Consider the following 512-nt stretch of genomic DNA (forward strand, 5'->3'; position numbering starts at 1 on the left):
ACCTCCCATTGGCTGGGCTGTGACGCTGTGACAGCCTCCCATTGGCTGGGCTGTGACACTGTGACAACCTTCCATTGGCCGGGCTGTGACGCTGTGACAGGCTCCCATTGGCCGGGCTGTGACACTGTGACAACCTCCCATTGGCCGGGCTGTGACACTGTGACAGGCTCCCATTGGCCGGGCTGTGACGCTATGACAGTCTCCCATTGGCCGGGCTGTGACAACCTCCCATTGGCTGGTCTGTGACACTGTGACAACCTCCCATTGGCTGGGCTGTGACACTGTGACAGGCTCCCATTGACCGGGCTGTGACGCTGTGACAGTCTCCCATTGGCTGGGCTGTGACTCTGTGACAGTCTCCCATTGGCCGGGCTGTGACTCTTAGACAACCTCCCATTGGCTGGGCTGTGACGCTGTGACAGGCTCCCATTGGCCGGGCTGTGACACTGTGAGAGTCTCCCATTGGCCGGGCTCTGACACTGTGAGTCTCCCATTGGCCGGTCTGTGACACT

This window comes from Phoca vitulina, unplaced genomic scaffold (genome assembly GCF_004348235.1).
Source record: "Phoca vitulina isolate PV1807 unplaced genomic scaffold, GSC_HSeal_1.0 scaffold120, whole genome shotgun sequence".
Classification (NCBI taxonomy): Eukaryota; Metazoa; Chordata; class Mammalia; order Carnivora; family Phocidae; genus Phoca; species Phoca vitulina.